This window comes from Cornus florida, unplaced genomic scaffold (genome assembly GCF_030987335.1).
Source record: "Cornus florida cultivar Cherokee Brave unplaced genomic scaffold, ASM3098733v1 CherokeeBrave_3.0.0_Hap2_Chr09, whole genome shotgun sequence".
Lineage (NCBI taxonomy): Eukaryota > Viridiplantae > Streptophyta > Magnoliopsida > Cornales > Cornaceae > Cornus > Cornus florida.
The window spans coordinates 38667363-38695295 of NW_026775579.1; the positions used below are offsets into that span (position 1 = coordinate 38667363).

Genomic DNA, 27933 nt, shown 5'->3' on the forward strand with positions numbered 1-27933 from the left:
TCGTTAGTTCCAGACTTAGAGCTGGATCGTGCTGAGCAGATACAGTTATTCACTCCACCGATGACCAGGGTTTTATTTCATATTTTAGACTTGGGATTCATTTCCAATCTTTTGAGTTCAGTGAGATATTTTAGGGGTCCAATAGATGGATTCTCGAGTTGTAATAGGAATGGAGAAGTAGGATGTATCAAAGTCATTCTTTGTTAATTAAATTTTATTCTAAGATTTTTGGATTATTATTTTAGTTTCTTTTCAACAATTTATTTATTTATTTATTTATTTTTTCTTTTCTTATTTGTATTATGTGTTCGATTATTGCTAATTGATTTGATATTCTTGGGTTATTGGGCGTGGGCCTGGCCAACCCGCATCCGGAAATTCGGGGGTATCACACTTTTGCCTAGGATTGATGACTTGTTTGATCAGTTGAAGGAAACGACATGCTTTTCGAAGATTGATTTGAGATCAGGTTACTATCAGTTAAGGGTTAAGGATGAGGATATATCCAAGACCGCTTTTCGTACACAGTATGGCCATTACGAGTTTCTGGTGATGCCATCTGGTTTGACCAATGCTCCAGCAGCTTTTATGGATTTGATGAACCATGTATTCAGTGACTATCTTGACAAATTCGTGGTGGTGTTCGTTGATGACATTCTTGTGTACTCAGCTTCGGTGGAGGAGCATGAGTATCATTTGAGGACAGTGTTGCAGATCCTTAGGGATAACCGATTGTATGCCAAGTTCGAGAAATGCGAATTTTGCCTACCAGAGGTGAAGTTCCTTGGACATGTTGTGTCAGGAAGCGGTGTTGCAATGGATCCGTCGAAGATTGAGTCTGTGATGGATTGGGAGCGTCCAAAGACAATGTTTGAAGTTCGAAGTTTTCTTGGCCTAGCTGGCTAGTATAGAAGATTTGTTCAGGATTTCTCTCGCCTAGCGGCACCTATGACTCAACTTACTCGCAAGGGGGTCAAGTTCATATGGAATGAGGCTTGTAATTTTGCTTTTTAGGAGTTAAAGATCGGGTTGATATCAACTCTAGTTTTGATCATACCTAAACGTGGTTTGGGTTACGTGGTCTATTGTAATGTTTCGCGAGAAGGTTTAGGTTGTGTTCTGATGCAGACTGAACGTGTAATAGTTTATGGGTCTCGACAGTTGAAGACTCGTGAGTTAAACTATCCGACACATGATTTAGAGTTGGCAGCGGTGATCTTTACCCTGAAAGGGTGGAGACATTATTTGTACGGGGAGAAGTTTGAGGTTTTCTCCGATCACAAGAGTCTCAAATATCTCTTCTCTCAGAAGGATTTGAATTTGAGACAGCGCAGATGGGTTGAGTTCATAGAGGACTACGACTTTGAGTTACAGTATCATCCGAGGAAGGCCAATGTGGTGGCCAATGCATTGAGTAGGAAGTCATGGAGTACTCTTGCTAGCATTTCAGTCTACAGATGGAAAATGCTAGAAGAGCTTGCAGATCTTGGTTTACAGTTGTATGAGGATGTTTCACCGGCTATCTTGTTTAGCCTTGTGGCTCAATCGGCTCTTGTTAGCAGAATTATTGCAGCACAGCAGGAGGATGGGGAGATGAAATCCATCCACGTTCAGATTTCAGGTAGCGAGAATGTAGAGGGTTGGACCTTGCATTCGGATAGTGGTCTCAGGTACAGAGGGAAAATGTTTGTTCATTTGTCTTGTCATGACGTTGTTCTTCGGGATTTTCATCATTCTCGACTCGCAGTTCATCTTAGTGGTACGAAGATGTATCACAATTTGCGGAGACAGCTTTGGTGGAAAGACATGAAACGAGATGTTTCTCAGTTCGTGGCCAAATGTCTTACTTGTCAATAAATGAAGGCAGAGTATCAAAGACCGGCAGGTTTATTGCAACCACTACCAGTAGCGGAATGGAAGTGGGAGCACATCACTATGGATTTCGTGACGGGACTTCCGAGATCCAAGGTAGGGAATGATACTGTTTGGGTCATTGTTGATAGATTGACTAAGACGGCTCACTTTTTGCCTATGGCAGTGACATATGAAGCAGAGAGACTTAGTGGACTGTATGTGGGGTAGATTGTCAGGCTTCACGGGGTTCCAGTATCCATTGTTTCGGATAGGGATCCCAGGTTCACGTCTTACTTTTGGCAGAGTTTTCAGGAGGCTCTTGACACGGGGCTTCATTTCAGCACGGCATTCCATCCTCAGACTGATGGTCAGTCGGAGCGTGTCAGTCGGAGCGTATCATTCAGATATTGGAGGATATGCTACGGGCTTGCATCTTGGATTTTGGGGGTAGTTGGGAAGACTACTTACCCTTGGTTGAGTTTGCCTACAACAATAGTTACCAGACCAATATTGGTATGACACCTTTTGAGGTGTTGTATGACAGACCTTGCAGATCTCCAATTTGTTAGACCGAGGTAGGTGATACAGTTGCCTTGGGTCCCGATATTGTCTTTAAGACAACAAAAAAGGTTAAGTTGATTCGACAGCGGTTGGTTACAGCTCAGAGTAGGCAGAAGAGTTATGCTGACAAGATGATGAGATCTTTGTCTTTTGAGGTATGGGACCACGTCTTTCTCAAGATTTCTCCACGGAAGGGACTTCTGAGATTTCGGCAGACGGGCAAGTTGTCTCCTAGGTTCAATGGACCATTTCAGATTTTGGAGCGCGTTGGTGAAGTTGCTTATCGTTTGGCGTTGCCGCCAGACCTGGATAGGGTTCACGGCGTCTTCCATGTCTCTATGTTGAGGAAGTACGAGCCGAATCCATCGCATGTTTTACAGTGGACATATGTTGTTGTTGATGAGGACGTGACCTACGAGGAAGGTCCAATCCAAATTCTTGATTCACGGGAGCAAGTCTTGCGGACCAAGACCATTCCATTGGTTAAGGTCTTGTGGAGACACCACGGCGTTGAGGAGGCTACCTGGGAGCTTGAACAGGAGGTTCGCTCTCGGTATCTCAATTTGTTCTCTCTTTCAGGTACGACTTGATTTCGGAGACGAAATCCTTTTAAAAAGGGTAGGTTGTAATGACCCGGTCTTTTTCATTCCTTTCTTTTTTTCGTCCTTTTCCCTATTTCGTCTTTTTCCCGTTTATCATTTTTTTTTGCGTAACCTCACTTTTTGTGCTCGGATTTGATTCTGACTTTGCATGCATCCACGATATTTTATTTTCATGACATTTGTATTTTTACTTTTGTAGAAAATATATTCTAGTTGCTCACTTTTTCATAAAGGGCATGGATGCATACTTTCTTGTAAATATTCTTGATTTTTAGGATTTTAGAATAATTATGAAAAATAATTATTTTTCGTCTTAGGGACCATTTTGTAATTTAATTTGGAAGATATTTTCAAAAAGGACCTTTTTGCAATTTTCAAAAAGTGTGACTAATGTCATACTCTTATGGGTGCCACTTGTTGGCATTGGGGTGGAGTAAGTTGGAAGCTTAATTTCTTGACACATGGAAGGTGGAGGTTCACCCATTTGTTGGCCTAGGATTGGACCACTTATTGGTTTAGATGGTTGACAAGTGTAGGCTTAGGATTAAGCCTAGGAAGGAGCCTTGGATTTGTGACAAGTGTAGGCACCAAAATGAGTCTTGCATTGTGTGTGTGTGAGAGGTAGTGTAAGAACACATAGTGAGTGGAGGATTTCTAGACCTTCCACTCACCATTTTCACTTCTCCTTTATCATTTACACTTGTTCTTCAAAAGCCCTAACCTAGCCACCATTGGAGAAAAGCTTGATTAATAGCTTTCTTTTTCATTTTGGCCTCCTTCCATTCACCCTAGACATAAGACCTTAGAAGACAAAAGTTTCCTCTTGCTCTCCTCTTCATTAACCCTAAACTTGTTTTCCATTTTGAGCTTGGTTGCTTGGATTATAGAGATTCAATTCTCTATTGAGGTAGGGGTGGTAGTATGTTTATATTTTGAGTGTTTTAAAATCCTTTGGGGTTTAATATATATTGTGTACATGATCATATTATAGGAAACCCTCACTTTTGACTTAGGGTTTATTGATATAAGCATGTATGATATGTATATACCTTGTGTGAAAGGATTACATGACCTTGTAGTGTGTTAAATTATAATATATTCACATGTGGTAGTGATATAGAACTCTAGTAGAATTATTAATGTTATATGCAAGTCTTGTTAACTTGAATTGTTATAAATATTGTGATGATAATTCTATACTCTTATTGATTACCATTTGTAATTATTTTATAAGCTTATTGCTAAAATGTTAAGATTTAGAAGATAAAGCTTATTGTTGAGGAATGATTTAAATTGATAAGTTAGTGATATTGTTTTGTGCATTATATCATGTTAAGAACTTGTCATTTATTATGCTATTCTAGACTTGGAATCCTAAGACATGGTTTGTGTGTTTTCAAAAATACTTGTGCATGGAAAGTGGTTTACATGCCTTAAATTATGGTATATAAGTTTTGAATTTGATATATTTTGGATTCTCTTGGGACATTGTTACAAGTGACATGGCTAGAGTTTGGCTCTAGTGCGGGAGGTATGAGTTTTCCCCAATTGAGATAGTGCGCACTAGGGTAGTCTTCCCAGCGGGTTAGTACCCGGAATAACCGTATTGATCTTGGTTTACCCTGAGACGTGATGTCCAAGTTTTCCACTAATTGATTATGCATTCAATTCCAAGTTGGCAACCAATGTTTAATTGTAACTTGTAATTTTTGTTATTTGCGAATTGATGTTGCTATTGTATTGTTATAGAATCATTTAAGTTAGCTTAAGATGATTCCTTAGAACACCTTGAACATAAACGTTAAGTGGAATGCCCCCTTGTATTCGTCTATATTGATCTTGCAATAATATTGAAACTTTAGGGTATACGCATATGCTTCTTCCTACGAGTAACTTGATTACTCACCCTAGTGGTTTGGGTTGTTTTACAGGTAAGGAGACAATGTTTTTGGATGCTCATCATCTTTAGAGGCTCATGAGCCATTTAAAGTATTTTTGTATAAGGACATGCACTTGTTTAGCATGTTTTTCTTTTGGATGTTATATTTTGATTTACCATGGATGTATGGTAATTTAGAAGCTAAGATGGCTTCTTTCATGTAATGTGTATCTAAATATATTTGGAAGTGTTCATTTTGTATGTTTGACATGAGGCCAAGGCCATTAACTTAAAAGATTACAAGTATGCTTTCCTTAAAACTCAAGTGTTGTCATTGTAGCTTATTAGTGAGAATTTGAGGCTTACTGTGCCAAAACTTATAAATGTATTGTAATGAGGCCATAGGCCATTGTAGCACATCTATTTTATCATATTACATACACTTGCATGCTCACTTTGGCAAACAATACCCTTCTTGCTGAAACAAAAACTTACAGTTGCATTATGTTAAGTTTTTACCCTCTTCTGTTCCAGGGGAATTTTGGGTATTTCAAAATGTGTTTTTTTCATTTTCACCTGCATGGCCGAGTAGAAAACTCGAATTTTTTTGGGCGGGGGGGGGGGGGGTGGGTTTCTTTTTTGTGTTTTTCCAGAAAACGTCATATTGGCCTTCAAAATTCCAATTTTTGCCGAAAAACCCTTGCTGCCAGTTTTCTTTACTGAACCTACTGTTTTTACTTTCTAACCGGTTAGAAGGGGTCTCGTAACCGGTTAGATGAGTGTGGGCAGTGTTGTGGTCTTCATTTTTTGCCTCCTAACCGGTTAGGAAGGCTTGGTAACCGGTTAGATGACCTAGAGTTGTCTATTTTGACCTTTTTACCCATGTTTCTTCCGTTAGCCGTATCTTTTTCATCCGGACTCCGAATCAAGTTAATTTTGAGTTTAAATTCACTAATTTTTCGTTATCTTTCCAATGGTGTGCTCGGTAGTACCCACTTTTACCTTGAAAATGACCATTTTGCCCCTAGGTTCCTTTTTGGTCCGTTTTTGAAACGTCACTTCCACATTTGTTTTTCTTTGATTTCCGTGACCTCATTGAGGGTCACAATAGTGTATTAGAGACGCATAGTATCTCTAGAGACCATTGATTCACCTTTTGCTTCTGTATTCGGATTCGTTATCGGGTCGTCTTTTGGTCATCATTGACGCACCGGGTTTACAAAACTTGGGCCGTCACAATTTAACTTGATAATATTATCCTCAATATATATATATATATATATATATATTATATTTTCAAATTATAAAAAATTCATGAATAGTACATAATTGAATTGGAATATAGGAGTAATAAGAAAGGGAAAAAATCAATAATTGAAGTAATGGAGTGAAAATTGCTCGAGCAACAACTAATTGATATTCATACTTCAATTGTTGATGCTTTCACCATTATTACACTTTTCACTGTTTTAAACTTCCATTGATGGTTGTCAAACTGAAGATCAAGGGTATACATATTGACCCGATAAGTTAAAAAATATAAAAAAAAAAAAAAAGAAAAGGCGGGGAATAAAAAATAAAACAGAGATTGTAACAAAAGTATCTAGATCCAATTTCATTCTTATCTACAACTATAATAGAAACCCTAATTTTAGAATCTTGTTAAATGAATTTCATCAATTTCATGCTTGTTATTCCTTAGTTCTTATTGGGGCGTCTCCCCAGATTGCCCAATCCCTTACTTTAAAGAAGAAAGTAATGGGGAGTTGAACTTCAATTAAAAATCGATTTAGTTAAAGCCACACAGAGGTTATATAGATCCAACCAGACTCTCAATTAAGGATAAAAAAAGAATATATATATATATATATATATATATATTTTGAGAAAAAAAGGTTGTACACAATTCCACAGAGAGTCAAATTGGATGAGAGTTGACAAATCTTACAACTCTTCTACCAGTCTTTGAGATGAAAGGGGAGTCTATTTGTATCTTTTCTACACCTCAACGTTTTTGTCTTATGCTCTTCCCTTATTTTAAAAGGTTAAAATTGTAATAAAAAATTTATTACTTATTCAATAACTTGATTTGCGGGAAGTGATCTAAGAAGCAGGTTTTAGTTGCTTCCCTTAAACAGGCTTTCAGGATTTAGTTGCTTCCCTTAAACGGGCTCTCAAGGAGCTGAATTTTTCTCAAAGCCCGTTTAAAATTTTTACCAAACAGGTGTACATTTCTTAAAACGGACTTTTTAAGTGTAAAAGCCCGTTTTGAGGGTGTAGGAAGCTCCCCCAAACAGGGCCCAAGTGTCTCATTAAAATTTGCTTTCGAGTTCAAATGTTGCAGTGTTTGATAGTCTTATCTAATTAATTTTTAATTAAGCTTAATTCAATCAGTCAATTTTCATCTCTTTTTGTTAAAAAATCATTATTAATTATGCTTCTCTTTGATTTGAGCATAAATTTATTTTGAAGTGCGTCCTAAATTTTCTCTAATTCTCATTTCAAAGCACTAATTTGATACATCATCAATGATTTTTTATTTTTTTTACCAAGCAAGATTTTCATACAAATTGAAAAGAAATATTGTATGTATTTAAGTAATACAAATATACAAGATAAAATAAATTCAAATGTACATTTGCATTCTAGTCTCCTAGGAATATTTGCTAGTATGCATATCTTTCCATTTGCCACGTACCTATCTCCACCATGGTCTCTGTTCCCCAACATTTGTGTGTTAATTTTTTCTAGCTCCGCAATTCTTCCATCCAAACCCATGGTAAACAGTCAAGAACATGTACAACAGAAAGGAAATCACCCAATCAAAGAAGCAAAAATAAGGAACTTCTCATATTTTTTTTTAACCCCCATTAAAGTAAATGCCATCCAAAAACTTGCTCTATCTAAAACATTTTTACAAAATTAAAATTTTCCAGTTTAAAATAGGCTATCACTTTAGTTTTCACAATATAACTTCTCTACATTGCTTTTGTCAGCGAGCCTAATATTCTTGAATAATTTTCTATACATGGTAACATAGCACAAAGATGAAAATACAAACATATAGAAAAGGGCAAAAACTACATATTCAGCCTGTTGTATATATTACACAACTGCTTGTTTGAAAATTAGCTTTTAATAATTGCGGAAAGCCTTGCCTGTTTCAAGAAATGAAATGATTAATAGTTTCTTATATATTCAACAACACCACAAAGCTGTATCTGATCCAAAATTGAAGTAAAACTGCAGCTGTATCCAGCTGTTTGCCTTCTGTCTCAATTTCTTCTTTCGATCGCCTGAAAACCTTGCTTGCCGCAAACATGTCTTTCTTAAAAGAGAAATGGATGATGCCATGGATGATGCTCTGCTCCTCTATATATAGCTCATCCTCCTCCATGGAGATTCTCTACCCCTCCTTCCCACTCCTCCAAATATAGTTCTCTACCCCTCTTGCCAACCATGAAAAAAACAAAAAGCTCACTCATTCTCCTCCTGGTTATCCTTCGGTTCCTCCTTTTGAACCAAGAAGAGCGAGCACCTCCTGCATTGGGGAAGTTGATGAACAGACAACTTCCACAAGCCGAAGAAGTTCCCATGGCTAGAAGTATTTTGACCCAACCCCATTGCTCCCATGACTGCATTGGCCCCCACCATTGATGGAAAAATGTCCCCAAGGGCAAAATCAGACATTCACACGGGAGGGCAGAACATAAATCCGGGAAGCCAAGTCTAGATGATTGGGAACATTACCGTCTCCCTTGACAGAGATTCAAGCATCATCCTAAGCACGGTCAATTTCACATTGACTGGCTAGAAGACGGTGTCGATGAAGCATGTGCGGGTGTGGATGTGGATGAAGCATTTGCAAATAAACTATTTAGAGATTGGTTCGAAAAAAATTATCCAAATCAATTGATTCATAAAGTTTTCAGCCATTGTCGTCGTCTTGCTCATGGTGGTGGTGGTGGTGGTGATGGTGCCGGTGGCAGTGGTGAGAACGGCGGGAATGGTGGTGACAGTGGTGGGAACGGCGGGAATGGTGGTGGCAGTGATGATGGTGCCGGTGGCAGTGGTGGGAACGGATGACAGTGGTGGTTGTAATGTGTGGTAGTTGATTTGTATTGTGTGTGTGATAGAAGTTTGTGGAGGTGTAGTATAAGCCGTAATTTTAAGAGTTAAATTCTTCATTTTTAATTTTAAAATTTTGGGTTTAATTGAATTTGGGAAAAAAAATTACAAAATCCATTTTTAGTTGGTTAAATTTTATACAAGAATAATTAAAAATAGATAAAAAAAGAATTGTTGAATTGTTCTATCGCCGTAGATGCCACGACGGAGTATACAGAGTGAGAAAGATATATACAGGGAGAGGGAGTGTTTGTTACCTGAGAGATGTATCTTCGTTTCACCGGAGACCACAGAAAAGAGAAGAAACGCCGACGTAGAGCCCTCTCTCTGCATCGTATTTTTGAATTTGTGAACTGTGGAATTTGGGGAAGAAGGTTGCAGAGGATGAGAAACGCCGACGTATAGCTCTCTCTCTCTCTGCATCGTATTTTCGAATTTGTGAATTATGGAATTAGGGGAAGAAGGTTGCATAGTGTCGCAATCCGATTCCTTATGACGCCATGAGCATAGAAGATACGCATGTTGGTTGGCTAAAAACATTTATTGACTGGGAATGGTTCCAGGGAAGGGACGTGCAGGACCACATGATGGTACCTCTTCAGAGTTCAGGCAGGTCGACTTGGTTTAGTTCGAGGTGCTTGTCGCTAGTCGTGAACTTGACTATGAAGAAGGGAGTTGGCCATCCCTGCACAAACTGGTTGGGAGCTGGAGCCGTTCCCCTGACGAGGCCATGGCAGGTCGAAACCAGTCAGCATGTATCCTTGGGAGGGCAGGTCGTGGTGGTTGACCAGGGCGCTTGCGCGAGCTGAAGCAACGCCTTGGTGCCGCACGGGCCGTACCGCTGTGCCAAATCTCTAGGCCCGTGACAAATGGTATCAGAGTAAGACTTGGGATAAAGCACAGAGGTGTGCCTCCTTATCGATCCAGGGGTCCTGAGAATGAAGTGGGTGCACTAAAGCGTCGGTGGGCAATCAATGCTGTTGGAGGAGAGCCTCCATCTCCCTAGGAAGCTGCGTCCTTTGAAGCCGAAGGGCCGCGTGCACCAAAGTTCTTGCAAGTTCAAGAGACGTGCAAACCGTTGTGAAGGGCGGGTATCAAGTCAGCCTGAGGGCCCTTGTTTGCTCGGGGTGTCGCGGAAGCGGCATAACGTGGGGTTGCGTCCCGAAGAAGTGGGCGTCCCTTTAGCCCGAAACCCTATCATTGGGCGAGTGCAGCCAGGGGTTGTACAAGGAAGCGATGGTGGGAAGGCGAGCATACCACTTGGAGGAGAGAGACTTTGGAATGTTGGACGCAGTGGAATTAGCGCCGCACTGCGACGAGGGCGTCGCAGGATTTGGGTGGGGGAGAATGTCACGATCCGATTCCTTACGATGCCATGAGCATAGAAGATACGCATGCTGGTTGGCTAAGAACATTCATTGGACTGGGAATGGTTCCAAGGAACGGGCGTGCAAGACCACATGATGGTACCTCTTCAGAGTTCAGGCAGGTCGACTCGGTTCAGTTCGAGGTGCTTGTCGCTAGTCGTGGACTTGACTATGAAGAAGGGAGTTGGCCATTCCTGCACAAACTGGTCGGGAGCTGGAGCAGTTCCCCTGACAAGGCCATGGCAGGCCAAAACCAGTCAGCATATACCTTGGGAGGGCAGGTCGTGGTGGCTGACCAGGGCGCTTGCGCGAGCTGAAGTAACGCCTTGGTGCCACACGGGCCGTGCCGCTGCGCCAAATCTCTAAGCCCGTGACAATAGGCTGAGAAAAAGAAGTCTTAATTTTAATACTAGTACTAATGAACCTACTAAAAGCCGGTCATTAAATACAGACCCAGTATCAGTCATTTCAAATTGTTGTATGGGCACAGGTGTGCCACTCTTTCTTTTCTTTTTTAAAATAGTAATAATTACTATCTCCGTCCATTTTTTATCATCCGCTTACGAAGCCGACAATAAAAAAGAAAGTAAAAAAAGAGGCAGAGTATGAAGTATATAAAGAAAAAGATAAAAGGGTTACAGAACGAGTGGGCTCTACAAGGTCAGATTTAAAATTTGAACGGTCTAATTTACATCCAATAACTTCTAGTCAAAGAGTCAACATCACTTCCAATAACTTTGATTAATAGTTTTTTTTCCTCTGTGCATCTCAATACAACCCTATGCTATTATTCATGAATTATTAAAAATACAATTGTCATCTTAAATATTATTAATGGTTAAATTATCTTCAAAAAATTCATCAACCAAACAACTTTATTATTTTAAATTCTTTTCATCAAAATTCATTCTCCAAAGTTGATTAATGGATGGAATTTTAGAAAATGAAAACTTCCTCAAACAGAGCCAAACACTTCCTAAGCAAGAAAATTCCTTCTACCAATATGACATATAATTTATTATATTTTCAATTTCCTCCACGAATATTATTTTCTCATTAATTTTTTTATTTACCAAGGGTCCGTTTGGTTAGCGTCAAGTAATCAGAAAAGAAAAAAAAAAAAAAAAAGAAAATATTTAATTTTTTTGGAAGTTTGCTTAGAGGGAAAGTGAAAGTTTTGGAGAAAGTAGGAATCCCACATCTGAAAATTTTCCTCAAAATTTTTTGTGTAGAAAACACAGGGATATTCACTTCCTCGCAAAAGTTGTGCACTTTATATATTATTTTTCTATTATACCCATGTTAGTTGTTTCTCTTCTTCTCTACTTAATTACATAGACTTCTTTGAAAATGAGAGTTTCTTTATTCTGTAAATTGTTTTTTTTATAAAATCATGTATTACTAAGTAAATTGTTTGTATTTTTTTATATGTGCATACAAAATTAATTAATTTTTTCATTTTATTACTGAATTAGTTTTTTTCATTTTTTTTTTTTTTTTTTTGAAATGTGTTAAATAAGTAGAATATTTTTTTCTATAACTAACAATGATTAAGAGTTATTATATATACATAACTATTTGTTGATAACAAGAGCGTTAGGTGAAAACTAGTTTATATTATTTTAACACAATTTGTTTCATACCTAACATCAAACATTATCTTGAAATAAATAATTAATGATTCGTAAATAGTTTATATAATCTGTACTTTATTTTCTCAGTGAGAAAGTTGCAATTAGATATACAGTATCCAGTTACATCATTTACAAATAAATAATAAATAATAAAATTAAAACTAACATAAAGAGAAAATAAATACTTCAACTTTGATAATTCACTTTACCAAAAACTTATTTTTCTTACCTTAAAATATAAAAGATTGAGAATTCTAGCTTACACAAGAACAATTGAATATATATAGAGAGAGGAGAAAGCAAAAAAAATTGTATTATGATATCACATACTATTCTATTCCATATTTCACTATTTCCTTACTAAAATAAATAATTGAGTATAAACAATATTTATCAAACATAAATTTATTTATTTTTTTACTATTTAAAATTATAAGGGTATTTTCGGTAAGTAATAAAATTTTCTTACAACTTTCTTCAAAATATTTCCTATTAACCACATGCATGATAGAAACTTGATTTTCCTTTTTTTCCACTTCACTTTCTTTCACTTTCACTTTTCATAAAATTTTCTGTCTAACCAAATAGACCCCAAGGAATTAGTATATTACTCAAAAGGAAATATAGATTTTTAAACTATGACACAAGTTTTTATTTATTTTTATATGATTTTACTTAATTTAATCCAAAAAGTAATGTTATTTTCTACTGTTACAAGTTTAATCTCTCACTAAATAAAATATAGTTCATTAAAATTAATATATTTCTTTTCAATATTCTTCAAATTTTTTGTGTTGGAACTTTTATTTTTTTAATTTGATGTATTTATAATTTACATGAAAGTTTTAATTAATAATTGTATTTGCAATTGAATTCTCTCGTAAACAAAGAAATAAATCATACTATCATAATTACATTTATATGTAGAAATCAAAGTATACAAAGTCACAAATTAAATTATATTTGTGATTTTTTCAAAGTATTTGTCTCATACTCCATTTTCAGCTATTCATGATTCAACATTTATTATATAGTGGATTTAAATTATCACTACTAATATCACTCCATTGTTAAACTTATATTATGAGAAAAAGTCCGTTAAAGCTACCTTGTCCAAGTAAAAAAATAAAAAATCTATTAAAGCTTCACACCCAGAGTAAAAAAAAGAAAACTAGTTAGAACTATTTTATCAAGCAAAAAAATAAAAAAATCTATTAAAGCTTCACACCCAGAGTTAAAAAAAAAAATAGTTAGAACTTTTTTATACAAGTTTTATTTTTTATGTTTTACTATTTTATGTTGTTGACCTTTTATTTTGATAATTTGTTATAACTTTTAATTAAAATTATAAAATAACTTTTGATAGGATGGACGTGATTTTTACCGTGTGTGTGTGTATATTTGTTTTTACTCATTTTTACTATTGAAAATGAACAACTACAACGACAATGTTTTGAAAAGGCAATATAACATAATACCAATCTTTTTTTCTTCTTTTTGAAACATTGGATAATACATTTAATTACCATTGTAATTTCAAAATCAATCACCGAACAAAGAAAACATTGTTTAATGTGGCAAGAACAAATCCTTTGACCTTTGTGATGCCTACCAAATCTCAGCTGTCCAAGCAACGAATTATTCAATTGATAACTGATTATAGTCAATTCAATGGTTCAACCTTTGAATTATTGGGTATTATATACTACGCGTGTGTGTGTGTGTGTATATATATATATATAAAGAATTGGTTGTGTGTGAATAATAAATATCATAAGCTATCATCCTCTATCTTCTCCTTCCATAATAAAAATTGATTAAGATTACCGGTGCACAAAAATCGATTGAACAGATAAATTGGTTCAAATAAAAATGGGAGGTTCGGTTATACTTTTTTATGATTCGGTTTGGTTATGGTATCAAAAACATGAAATCATTTATAAACACTTTAAGATTTTACAAAACCAAACCAAACCGAACCAGTCCGTTTTATAAATTGTATATATATTTATATATTTTGTATTATATAAATAATAGAATAGTAATATTAGTATTTTAACCACTCAACTATATATCATAATATATAATAAAAAATTATATTATATATGATATATATTTTAAATTATATATATATGTTAGATTAAATTATAAAAAAAGTTTAAAACTGTAAAATCAAATTGAACCAAAGCAAATCGTTTTCTTACAATTTGATTTGATTCGGTTCTATTGATCTTACAATTTGGTTTGGTTCGATTCCATTATAATTTTTTTTTAAAAAATTAACATGTAATTCAATAATAGACTAATTAATTGGACTATTTCATGTGTCATACCGACTATCTTTCACTCATATAAAAATAATGTGACCTCATATACTTTTTTTTGACACAGACAAGCTCTTCATATGATGGATGTTATTTATGATGTATTAGTTGACAGGGAAAAATGACATTCATCCATTGTGATTTTCTTGAAAGCAACTAGTAAAGTTATACTATCACACAACAAAAGCCATTTTTTTTTTTTGGCAAATCACACAACAAAAGCAAGACAGAAAAGTAGCGTAATTATTGGCGCTTTAAAAGGTTACCTACCTCCTTGTCCATGTAGGGAAAAAGTCTTCATTAATTACTCTCACTATAAAGATTTTTTAGTGAGCATTTACTGATAAGTACTTAATGCCACCTCCCAACATAGTTTAGTTAGCACTAAGTCATCGTGTCAAGAAAAAAATTTATGTAAATAAATTTTATTTTACCATATGTATTAATACCACTCTATATGTTATACTTTATATCATATATTATTATACTTTTTTGCATTAGGAAATAAATGTTCTAACTCTATTAAGTATTCTTTCCTGCTTTATTCTTCCCTCTAATTTTTTTTTTTACAAGGCAAGAAGGGTTAGAAATTAGATTAATAGGTGTAAAGAGTCGAAATCTCGCAATCCCTTTAACCGATATATCATCTATTCTAGTTACCATACATGTTTCTGTTTTAAAAGAAATCTAAGCACAACAAAAAGATTATTTTTATTTAGTATGAAATCGAAAATACAAAACAAAAATAGAATTCAGTTATATATTTCAACTCAAGTTCAAAAAATTCATTTTCAGTCTTTTCTTTTGACACCAAGACTATTTTAATGGTTCTATTTCACATCAACATTCAATATATATGAAGTATTAATTCCTTTAAAATTTTGAATTAATGTGTAGTTGGAGGTACAGTGGAATACATGCCATTTTTTCTCCATCTTCTACACCAAATTTGAGTTAATTAATAAAATAAATAAATTCCCAAGTTTTCGAACATATTATGATTCAATGTTCTTCTATTTAATTGGCTACTTAGTATCGAGTACCTACCTAAATCACATAATTATTCTCAAGTACCATGCGTTCTTTCATTTTCATTTCCTTTATACTGTTTGTGTCTCAAAAAAAGTGTTTCTTGTCGGGAATATAACTTTTTAAGAGTGTAATTTTTTATTATAATGGTATAAAATAAATTTTCTAATATGCCTTTGTAAAAGTGAGTTTGTTGTGTATTAAGGTATTTTTCTTGGGGCAAATGGATGGTAAGTAAATGGCACCAAATTAGATCAAGATATTTGACTGGATGTGATGAAAGGCTGTTGCCTGGGAGAAGCTCACAAAAAGTGTGATAGAGAATCAATTAGAATGGGGGAATGGTTATATTGTATTTATGTTAATGGAGAAGTAAGTAAATAGCGCAATTATCCAGGCAATGGTGTTAGGTGATGGGTAAGTAGTAATATGGGAACAGATGGTATGCATGTGAAAGTAGTGTGTATATATATATGTAAAATATTTTTTTATATTTGTGGCCCGCATGATTTGGACACGTGATTTACTTTTATTATTTGGTGATTAAATAAAATAGATATCCGACTAATAATACATTATTTGGTCAACTTATAAATTACTTTTTTGGTAATTAATTATTGGGAAAGTGTTTTCCTATTTATTCCTTATTTTGATAAAAAGTGAAATTAAAGTTACTAAAAGGAAAACTGGTCCTCCCTCTGCCTTTACAAAGTGCATATTTCCATCAATTATGTACGCTAATGAAAACAACACGTATAATATTTATGTGTGCAAAAGACCAAGAGAGAGAAATCGGTTTCCACACTTTGACTATTATAATTTAGCATGTTGTTCGTTCCGCATGAATGATTTCGACGTTTGTCTTGATCTCTTCGAGTTTTACAATTACAGGTCAAGATATTTATATCTAACTATTTATTTATGCATTATAAATATGTGACAATCATAAATATGTGAAAATCATGAAATTCTAAGATATGTGATTCATGTAAATTTGTCATTAATGCTTGACATGAATAATTATAGTTTATAATACGAACCTTTCAGCAATCATTGCTGATCCTTCTTCAAATAGTTCTTCTATACCAGCAGCTGAAAGCTTCTTCGATAGTTTACTAGCAGAATCCCAAGACCTCTTTCTGTACAATAGAGCTTGTTTTGCTTTTTAGGAGGAGGTGAGGTGGTGCTGAATTATCAGGAGGAATTATGTCAACAACTATACAGGTTGTGTCATCCTTCACCCCCCTTGTCCTCAATGCTTCCTAAACAACATCCACAAAATGCAATGATGAAATTTTGAATGTTCAGTTAATAAATGCATATTATTTCCTAAACAACATCCACAAAATGCAATGATGAAGTTTTGAAAGTTCAGTTAATAAATGCATATTATTAATTTACAAGTCTAATACAGGTCAAGCCCATAATGCTGCATGTATGTCAAGTTCATAATATTGCAAACATTTTTGTTCAAAATTTATGTCAGAAGGCTCATGGATACTGAACCAGCAAGAACACATAGCTATTCAATGAGTTCAAATTACCTTCACTACTTGCCTAGAAGCAAGTTCAGCAGGCAACCCACGGCATGATTTTGCAGCCATCTCGGACGTTAATGCGTCCCAGATGCCATCAGAGGCAATTATAAGCCTTCCACCAGCATTTGAAAGCTGTTATATCAATTAAAAATGTTAGGGCTTATGTAATGACAGGCCAGATATATCCATCCCAAAAGCTTGGACTTCAAAATCAAAGAGGCAAAATAATGAATGTACTCACTGTAAAATGTCAAAAGAAAAAAATTTGAAAAGATAATTGGAGTTTGATATCAAGCTGTATACACAAGTACTCTAATCTTGTGAATGTCTGCGCAGGTTCCTGCTCTCTACAGAGTAGGTAGGTGTATTTCATTTTCTTTCGTGTTTCAGCATAAGGTTAGCCAACCTATTCCTATAATCAAACTAACCAGGTATGAGCCAAAACTATGATTCCTTTCTTTCTGAGTCCAAATATAAATTCTAGGAAGGAAATACAACGCATAATGTTAACCCCATTTTCAGAAGCACCTGAAGGTTCCTATGAGGTGAGAAATCCACTCTTCATGGCTCTCCCTCGCTGATCTTCCGCTCGGAATGTTAAGGCTTCCTCAAACAGGATTCAGTCAGCTAAACTCCACCAAACTCCTCAATAAATATCAACAAACAACATGTCGTGTATAAGCTGATGAAGATTACTGCATGCACTATCAGAACATAAGATTTTAGAAATTTAATCACCTCACCTCAGCACCGCCACAAATGCTAAGCCTCCCAACTTCGCCACCGCTGGCAGTTACACGTTCCCTCCTGCAGTAACAGCAAAAAAAGATTAGCCTCTCCCATCCAGAGAAAGAAAGAAAGGATAAGGGCTGCAACTCAAGCACCTACTCCACGTTTTCTTCAAGTCTGTGATCAACAGTCAAAACAGAGATGGCACCATCCTGGGTATCTAAAATGCGGCGGGAGTCTCCAGCAGATGCAACTGTTACAGTCTATCCATCAACTATTACAAACGTGACTGTGGTTCCTGAAGTTACTCCTAGAGGAAAAAAAATAAAGTTGATAAAAAGCATTAGATTATCTCAATACGCAATTTATATGATTGAAATCAGTGGAAGAAAAGCAAATATGGAAGAAGTGCCAAATTTCATGCTTCTACTCTGGAACTCCTTGTCAGTTTTCACAAATCCAGTAACCAGTGCCCGAGGCAGAAGCTTGAAGCCATTCGTCCCTCCCAAGCCCATGAGGAATAGCATTCAAGACATGGTTCAACAAATTATCCCTCGAAAAAATCGCTGCAGCATTCCCTTTGTGTCCATCAAAGATCTGAAAATTGAAAATTAACAAGCAACTGTCATATTATATATGACAATAAAAGCGATACCAGAATTTACCACTAGAAAATACAGGTACACCTTATGATCTGGAATAAAAGATATTCATGGTAAACTCTAGAAACAATATTCAACAATAAATAATTTCTAAAAAATTGACAAAATAAAAAAGAAAATTATTAAGAGACCATGGACATGCTTGCCTGTATTCCCTTTGCAAAGAATAATTTGCCCGAAACAATCAACGAATTTGGAAGCACATAGATTTAATTTACTAACAGAACCTGCCACACAGTTGAATCATTTGTCCATAGGCTAACCACCTCTTCCAATCAGAAGTAAATCGACTTTCAATGAAATTAAAACAGGGAATTGAACAAGAGATAAAGAGAAAATTCTAATGCATGTACCTAACTCATTGCACTGTGGATTCATACCGCAAATACAGAATATGCTGATGAAGGATTTCCAGGAATTCTCTGGCAATCCGTCTTCATCATAAAATAATCCTCCCCTTTCCTAGACTGAGCTGCATTCCCATATCTCAATGTCGGCTTCTCCATCTTCTCATTTTTCATTTCTCTACGGATCAATGCAGCTAGAGGCATGAGGCTGTGATCACGACGACTATGATGATGCCTCTCTTCACTCGACCCCATACCTAAACGACCAACACCTCCTGTTCAGTTGATTCGAGCTTCTTTGCTTCATTCAGTTTTAGAACAGCCTACAAAATTACATGATGCAATGGACACATCAAGCATCCCATATTGTTAAAAGACGCTCAACTTTATTTTACTTCTTTATTGTCATACAGGAAGAATTATACGTGTGTCATACAGAAATTCTCTAGCGATGGCAGCCGATACCACAAATTCAACTACAATACAAATAAGATATAAAGAAGATATACCTTCATGAAATCTTGGTAGTGTTAGACCGCCTAAAGGTTAGAAGTTGATTTTTCTCTACACATTACTGTTAGTTTTAAATTATACCAGTTACTATCAAATATCTAATTAGATTATACCTGAGAGATATGTGACCTTGAAAGGGTTTTGCTAATTGAGCATGAAAACTAAGTGAACTGAAAATGTAGAGTAGTATTAATGATGTTTCAAATGAGTGCAGATGATCTCCTATGTTGCCTAAACATTAATCAGTCACTGTGACGCTGAATTCGCTGCATTATTTCCAAACGCTCGGGTTGTGCTCAAAGCATGATCTACAATAGCATATAATTAAATAAAAATCAACAGGACACTTTTTTCTTTTTCTTTTTTTTTTTAAGTACACTTTTTACTTATTCACTAGTTTATTCCCAATTTTCTACAATAGCATATAATGCGTTTAGTAATGGTAATTTTAAGACAAATACAAAGACAATTTGGTGACTAGAATCACCTAGTCAAAATGCAAGCCCACCCCGGTCAAGATATACTCTTGGGCAGTATCTTTACTACTCAATAGCCTACATGCTGAGAATAGATTTCCAGTCCAACCAGAAAAAAAATCAGGCAATATCTTAACCCAAAGCAAGAAAAATACCAATTTGGTGACTAGAACCACCTATTCATTCTCTTATTTTCAAATTTACTCGATATGAATATTTGATTAAACTCAAAAAACCTCAGTAAGTACTATTTAATTAATACCAATATTATTGTATTCTGACAAGTTTCCTGTTAGATCGATTAAAAACTAGAAAAATACCAATATCAAGGTCAGCTGACCAAGATGAAACTTGCAACCTCCTTCATCAACCTTATCACATACAACTCACAAATACCAAAGGATATAATGATATGTGTGTATGCGCGCGCGCGCGCAATATTGTAAAGTCAGTTGGTTTCGTAATATAAGTAAACTATCAACCCTAGTGAGGTGAAATGTTATGACAATTCAATGAATTTGTGAGTAAACTAGTGTTGTTCATATTATTAGAGAGAGAAATCTTTAACTGAACTTGCTTGAAGTAATTATTCAGAGATATCTGCGATCATACCTATTTTCTATGGGGAAAATGAACAGAAAAAAAAAAAAGTTAAAACTTTGGACTCTTACGTTCATTTGGTTAGACAGAAAAGGAGAAGGAAAGAGATTTCAACAAAATTCTCAGTAATTTTGAATTAAATTATAGATCAAGATAGATAAAATTTGAAAGAGAGTTCTAAAATCAGCTTTAATTGTATTTTCTCCCAATCTTCATCCCCAAAGTTTACCCTAGAAGAGAACAGATCTAATGCATATGATTGAGCTGTAAAAAACAGAGAAATTGTGTATCGGAAAAATTTTTGAGGACCATATCTGATAGCTTCTTCCAGTTTATGCCAGCTCTCAAAGTTTTAGACCTGTCAGAGAATTATCAGTTAACCAAGTTACCAGCAAGTTTTTTTGGGTTGCTTTCTTTGCAACATCTTAATCTCTCGTCAACCTGCACAAGTCAGTTACCAATTGAGTTTAAGTCATTGGTAAATTTGAAGTATTTATATCTGGGTAGATGAGAAAATGATATAATAATCCTGCCGCAAGTTATATCAAGTCTATTGATTCTGCAAAGGTTGGAGATCCGAAATTGTGGTGTTTTATTAGAAGGAATTGATGAAGGAAGCAACTTCGAATTGTTTTTAGATGATTTGGAAAGATTGAATCACCTGCAATATTTAACTTTGACGGTGAAAACTGAAGTGGCACTCCAAAATCTTTTTAAGTTCGTGGAAATTACAAAGTTGTATTTTCTCCCAATCTTCATCCCCCAAAGTTTACCCTAGAAGAGAACAGATCTGATGCATATGATCAAGCTGTAAAAAACAGAGAAAAAAAAAATGTCAGTGAACAAAAAGAAATTTTTTATAATAATAATAATAATAATAACTCAATAACTAAAGGAGGACACAAACCCGGACGATCTGATGAGCTTGAGGGAAGAGTGATTGGAGAGAGAAAGGGAGGCATCTTGCGACTATGAGGGAAGACTGGAAGAGTGATGGTAGAGAGAGGTCTCCGGTGTAGTACAGAGTGATTGTAGAGAGAGAAAGGAGGCTTCTGTTGGATGTTCTAGAGAGAAGACTCGTATTGGGAGTTCGGTAAGGGTCAGTTTGGTGCAATGGAAAAGGGAGGAACGGAAGGGATATGCCGATATGGGTTTTGCTTGTCAACGTTATTGTTATGAATTTTTTTTTTTTATATTGTAAAAATATATATATAAATATATTTTTATATATTAAAGATGATAAAATTTTTCACCAAATAGGATTTAGTTTGCAAAACAAGAATTACAGAGCTTGATTAGTTGATTTGGAAAAAAAATTAAAACAAAACCCATACATACAAGTAAGCAGTTGCAAAGAGAGAGAGCGGCTGAAGCTTGCGAACGGCAAACCCGAACTGGAACAGCGGGCGATGGAAACTGAAAGATATGGGTTTTGATTTTTTGAACAATCTGAAATGATATGGGTTTTGATATAGGTAATAAAATTTTCAACTTTTCATTCTTGCAGAGAGATAGATAAACTCAAATATATGGGTTTTGAACTTCTAATTCTTGTAGATTTTGTAGTTTGCAGTTGCAGAGAGAGAGAGAGAGAGAGAGAGAGAGAGAGAGGGCAAGTTCAGAGTCAAGAACGAGAATAGAGATGGAGGCCATTGGGGAGGCTGAAATGAATTTTGGAGTTCCTCATTTTGATTAGAAGGGCAAGAGAACAAAAACCTAAAATGGAAACACCCAAACCCTAACCCTAGAATTTCATGTGGAGAAGTAGCAGAAGGATAAACTGAAATATATGGGTTTTGAACTTCTGCTTCTTGTAGATTTTGTAGTTTGCAGTTCCAGAGAGAGAGAGAGGGGTCAAGTTCAGAGTTGAGATCGAGAATAGAGATGGGAAGGCTGAAATGATAAGTAGCCGTTGGGGACCAAAAAGACAATATAAGTACCCTAGGTAGTGCAACGTTGGGGATCAAAAAGACAATATTAGCCCTTCAAAAAATAAATTTATCTTTTAAAATATAAAAGGGTATAATAGTAAATTTATTAAAATAATTTCCTTTCCTTTTTTTTCCAAACATGATTATTATTTTTTCCTTTTTTTTTATTCATTAATCAACCAAACACAGGGTTAAAATTATTATTCTCTTCCTTTCCTTTCCTTTCATTTCCCTTCCCTCATAACTAATATTATCCTTTCTTTTCTTTTTCGCTGGACCAAATGCCTAGCAACTGTCCAGTGAGGGATAAATGGGCTGAAGTGGCAAATTGGTTAAATGTATATTTACTTGACTTTATCTTATATATGTGATTTATACATACCTGTTTATACTTGTATCTGTATTTCAGTTTCAATTTCAATTTCCTCCCAAAACGAAAAATTGAGTTTGCCTCCAAAACTTTGCTAAGAGCATCTCCAATGGCTTCTCAAATGGACTCTCAAACTCAAAATATAGCAGGTGGATGAAAATAGAAATTCCAATGGGCTCTTTCAAAATTTGAGATTGTCAAAAGTTGCTAAAATGAAAATAAGGCACTTCAATGGGCCCTCAAAATATGGAATGATTGTTGTGTCAAAAAATAACATTTTGGATGAAATGCACCATTAGAATAGAATTTAAATTTAGTATGCATATATAACATTTTGCATTATAGATGTTCTGAGTCTACTAAAGAAAACATTGGATGGGATTGGATCGGATCCCCTAATATATATAGTGTTCAATTGTTCCCTAATAAGTAGGGAATAATATACTCATTTTTAATTTTGAATTAGAATCATGTACACAAATTTTTCTTATTGATTCTCAAGAAAAATTTGAATATAAATTTAATAAGTGATATTACTCCATTCATATATACTAGTGTAACTAGTGTTGTAGAAAATTTTCAAAGTTAATGTGTTTGCAGTTTTATATTTTGAAAACATAGTTTGTGTTTACTACCCCATTATTAACAAGATTGACAAATACATTCAAATATCCATGCGTTGCATTATATTTAATGATTAGGTGGGTTGATAAGTGGTGTAGAAATGCACATGTTGTTTTATTTTGGGACGAATAAAGTTTTATACTGTATAAGACTTGATTGTTCTATTTTTATAATTTAGTACAGATTAATTATTTTTTCGCTTTGATTTAAAATTTTAATAGTAATGAATTAGACTATTTTGTTTTGAAATTAAAAGAATTTTAGTTTAAAGTTTAAACTAAATTCATGATGCATACCCTCAAGCATAGCACATAAATTTCATTACGAAATTTTTCTTGGTTATTATGTATGTAGTAACCTATTGCCTTCGGGAAAAAAAAAAATTAATAAGATAAAAATCTCAAATAAAGGTCTACTAATCTACTAAGGTTTATTCGAAATGTTGTTGCAATAAATACTTTTAGCCGCCTTTAAATATTTGGGGAGTGCCGTTGATTCTTTGACTAAAATTGTTCAATGTAAAATGGATCGTTCAAATCTTAAATTTGACGCTTGTGGAGCCCACTCATTCTGTAGTGTATGTATCCTTTTGCTTTTCCCTTACGCAGAAAAAGTCACTTCTCGTATTAAAATTAAGAGCACCCACTCAAGACGTACTCACGTGAAGACTCTCTTTATCCTCTATTACAACTTTTTCTCATTCTTAAAATTAAGAGCACCAACTCAAGACGTACTAATGGTGAAACAAAGATACATCTCTCAGGTAACAAACATTCCCTCTCCCTGTATATCTCTTTCTCACTCTGTATACTCCTCCGTGACATCTACAGATAGAACAATTCAACAATTCTTTTTTCTAAAAGCACTTTGAAGAAAAATTTATCCTTTTAAATATTTTTAATTATTCTTGTATAAAATTTAACCAACTAAAAATAGATTTTGTAATTTTTTTGTCAAATTCAATTAAACCCAAAATTTAAAAAAATAAAAATGAAGAATTTAACTCTTAAAATTACGGCTTATACTACACCTCCACATACAAATTTCTACACCTAGACACAATGAAAATCAACTACAACACACATACAATACAAATCAACTACACATACAATACAAATCAACTACCACACACAATACCCACTGTCACATACAAACTTCTACACCTACACACAATGAAACTCAACTACCCCACACACACAATACAGATCAACTACCACACACACTTTATGATTACAGACCTATTTCCTGTGTGAACACTATATACATATGTATCTCCAAATTACTTGCAACAAGGTTACAGTCAACACTACCCCACCTTATTGACCAATCCCAATCAGCTTTTGTTCACGGAAGGAGGATCTCAAACCCCATAAGCATAAGCATGGAACACTAGCAAGATGTGCAATTAAAGTGGACCTCAAAAAGGCTTTTGATTCAGTTAGGTGGGATTTCATCATCAACTGCCTAACCTTACACAACTTCCCACTAAAATTTATTTCTCTGATCAATGCTTGCATCTCCTCTCCCTCCTTCACTATAGCTCTTAATGGTGAATTCCCCGAGGTTTTTTCAAAGGGTACAGAGGTCTAAGACAAGGAGATCCAGCCTCTCCTTTCCTTTTTGTAATTGTTATGGATGTTTTTTCCTCCATAGTCAGCAATTATGTGGAGAGGGTACCGTCCTTTAAGTATCATTGGAGGTGCAGACAGCAAAAAATAACTCACTTGTCCTATGCAGATGACTTACTTTTATTCTACCATGGGGACATCTGCTCAGTCTCAATCCTCAAGTCTGCACTTGACCTTTTTTGCTCAATGTATGGTCTGGACATAAATCTCTCAATGACCATACACAGCATGATATCACTTCACTATTGGTAATCAATGCAGGCACACTTCCAGTGAAATACCTAGGCGTACCTTTGATCTCCACCAACTTGAAGGCTCAACACTGCAGCTTATTGGTTAGCAAGATCACCCACAGGATCACTAATTGGACCTCAAGATCCCTATCCTATGCAGGTAGACTACAATTGATTAAGTCTGTTTTGGTGCAATATTTTAATTCTACCAAAGGCTGTTATAGATGAACTCAACAAGATTTTCAGGAGGTTTCTTTGGTCTAGTCCGGAGATGAAATCCATAGGCTCTAAAGTGGCTTAGAATAGGGTATGTAGCCCTAAACAAGCTGGTGGGTTGGGAATCCCCAACTTGGAAATTGCAAACAAGGCTGGGATTATCAGATTTATTTGGGAACTCCTAACAGATAAATCAAATAGGCTTTGGGTATTATGGTGCCACTCTCACCTCAACTAAACTATCCTCAACCTTACTCATAGAGTTGGAGAAAAATCCTTCAACTAAGGCACCCCACAAGATTGCTCATTAAACACTCTATTGGCAATGGTGCCTCAACTTCATTGTGTACAAGGTTTCCAATCAGCTTGCTTAATGAGGGTGGATTCACTGAGGCTACAACTGTGGATTTTTTCATTGAGAACAACAATTGGAACTTCCCTCCAGTTCTAACAACTCCATCCCTGAATTGTTAACCATTCCTGCTCCTGCTGTTCACATATCAGACATCAAAAGATGGACAGCTTCACCAACAGGCCTATACTCCTTTAAGCACACTCTTGCACCCCTCTCAGGTGAGTTCCCCACTGTCCCATGGCATGATCTGGTTTGGCACTCTCCCACCATACCAAGAATGAAATTCAATCTTTGGTTGGCTATTCAATCCAAATTGCCTACTCTTGACAGCTAATTAATGGTTCACATCATAACATTTGCCCTCTGTGCAATATGTCTACTGAGTCTCATAGTCACCTATTCTTCAACTGCTCCTTCATGTCGCCTTTTTGGCGTTTCATCAAATACAAGACTAACATTCACACAACAATTGACAATTAGGACAATTTAGTGATGTGGATCAGTGATCAGTGTAAAGTTAATACTCCTATTAATCTACATAGGAAAGTATGCTTTTCTGCTTTAGTGTTTCATACCTGGGAAGAGAGAAATGCAAGAATCTTCAAAGGTCAAAAGTCTTCGCAGAGGGTGGTTTGTGCAAAGGTCTCATCCACAATCGCTGTGAAATTGGGTTATTTGAGGGACTGCTCTTCCTCTAGATCGATTTTTCAAGGTTGCAATCTCTCTTCGTCTTACTGCAGACCTCCTCCCCGGCCGCCGGACTAGTTCACGTCGGCCTAGCCGTTGCTGTATTTCCACCGGAATGTTTAATAGTGACTCCATTTTCAACCTTTAGTTAGTGGAAGTTACTTTGTTTTTGGCTTCGTCCCTATTTTGGGCTTGTTTGCTGCCTAGGCGCTTTTGAGTTTTCTACTTTGGGCCAAAGGCCCTCCTCCTGTAAATTTTTATCCATTTATGAAAATTGCTTTAATTTTCGAAAAAAAAAAAAAAGAAAAGAAAAGAAAAGAAAAACTACCACACACACAATACAAATCAACCACTGCTGCCACCACCATTCCCACTCTTCCCACCAAGACGACGATGACGGAGCAGTCACGTTTCAAACCAGGATGATGTTTTCTGTTGTGTGTTTTCATTTTTCCCTACTCCATCCATTCCCATCAACTCTCATCTTTCAGAAAAGAGACCTATATTATTAGGACAAAAGAGGAAAGTTTTAAAAGCGTTAATAAACTTGTAAAACATTTATTCTGAAATTGAAAACTAAACTTCCAAGTCTTTAATTTCCATTAATAAATTGTTCGAGCATCACATCATAACAATATTATATATATGTATGTACATCATAACAATATTATATATATGTATGTAGAAACAAAAACAAAAACAAAAACAAAAACAAAAAATCAATATGTAAAACATGAATAGATAAAGGTACCCAATAGCTAAAAATGCCAATTAAAATTTTAGAAAAAGTAAGAGTTTGTTACCGGATGAATAAGGAGACATGTTTCTTGAACCTTGTTCTTGCTAATTGTTAACGTCCAATATTAACCCTAAAAATAAGAAAACACTGAAGTTGTGAGGAAGAGGTTTCACAATCTCCCTCATAACAATTAGAACACCACCATCTAAGTACTATTTGTATCATATATCAACCCAACCCAATTATGCTTTCAGTCAAAATGTTGCACATTATATTCAGTTCTTACGTTAAATTAATCCAATAACAAAGCACAATGCATCGTACAATGCATCAGTTTGGGAATAATCTTCAAAATTAACAAATCAATATTATGATATTCTGCATCTTAAAAACAAAAGAAAATCAAAAACCAAAATTTGAAAATAAAAATATGGCAGAGAGATTGAATATATCCTTCTTGTATTATACAAATTGTATTTCTATGTTAAACAAAACATCCAGGATTATATAAACCAAAATCAACTGTTTTAGTTAACTAACAATGATTAAGGCATAGAAAATCCTATTTGGGTAATTAATAAAAAAAATTACCAATTTATTTCTAAACAATTCACCACTCAGTACCCTATCTCTTCTTTTGACCAATTTCCTAATCATATTTGAGAATCTACTAGAGGAGGGAGTGTGAGGTAGTTCATGGCAAGCCCCTTCCAACACTATGGAATTCACTCAGAAGCAAGCTTTTTCTAAGTATTTTAATTTTCAAGAAGTAACTTTAGAGCTTTACCCTATATTAAGTACTTTTGCTTGTCGTTCTTGTTATGATTTTTTTTTAGTTCTGAAAAGATTTCCATTTTCAAAAAGCTGGGCACGTTGACAAAATTTGTCTCAAATTCAATCTCTGCAG

The 27933-nt window shown here is 35.2% G+C and overlaps 1 pseudogene; it reads right to left on the reverse strand.

Annotated features, from left to right (window-relative positions):
• Positions 1-7763: 7763 nt before the first annotated feature.
• On the reverse strand, positions 7764-26167 carry LOC132272507 (probable protein phosphatase 2C 15; annotated as a pseudogene).
• Between the last annotated feature and the right edge of the window lie 1766 nt (positions 26168-27933).